We start from the raw sequence: 965 nt of genomic DNA on the forward strand, positions 1-965 counted from the left end.
AAAGATCATTTGAGAGCAATGTGAATGATTATATATGCTATATTAGATGCACTCACTCTCTTCCTGAGGCTGAAAATTTTTCTGTAAACATTAACTGCATAGAAGAAAAAATTATAATATTTTCACATTTTTAGCAATGTAAAATATGAACCAAAGTATCTAAACATTATTCTAGATAAAGATGATACTTTTTTTCATCTAAAATGCAGATAAAGATAATTAATATTTTTATTATCTAGATAAAGATGAGATGGCATCAAAATTTCATCTAGATGATCATCTAGATAATTTTATCCAGATAAGATCGAACACTGATTATATCCCATAAAAAAACCTTTTTTTAAAAAGAAAAATTGTATCTATATATATTTGGACTTATTTTATATATAATTATGTATAATCTTATATAATTACATATAAAACATTTGTTCTTGAGAAAAAATTTAAATTTGTTTGTTATCCTTTTTTAAGGTTATGTTCGAAGTGTATCAATACAGCCCATCGACATATAGTGTGGACTACGCACAGACTGAAAGAATATGACCGGCCCGAAAGAAAGAGATAGCGATCGGTGTGAGTCAAGCTCTGTCTCTTTCTAATAGCTCTGTCTCTTTCTAACGTCTAGCGATACATTACTAACATCCACTGGGCGGTAATAAAAGCAGCCAATAGGAATATTAGAAAGAGCGAGCGATTGACTCACACCGCGTTTCCTCTTTGTCTAATTCGCCGGACACTTTTTATATATGGATTGCGCAGTCTATACTATATGTCGATGATACAGCCAGTATCGAATGTGTTCCTCTGAGTCTGGACTATTACTGCACTAGTGCAGTTTTCATATAAACCTAGCACCATGATATAAAGACAAGGGTAGACCCCTGCGCCGTTTTATTTTTTATCGGCGGCGGCGTTCGGCGAAAATTTCAAAGTTGGCGGCGGCGGAACCGACGGATGATAATTTA

The sequence above is a fragment of the Cyphomyrmex costatus genome, unplaced genomic scaffold (assembly GCF_001594065.2).
Source record: "Cyphomyrmex costatus isolate MS0001 unplaced genomic scaffold, Ccosl1.0 scaffold234, whole genome shotgun sequence".
Taxonomy (NCBI): domain Eukaryota; kingdom Metazoa; phylum Arthropoda; class Insecta; order Hymenoptera; family Formicidae; genus Cyphomyrmex; species Cyphomyrmex costatus.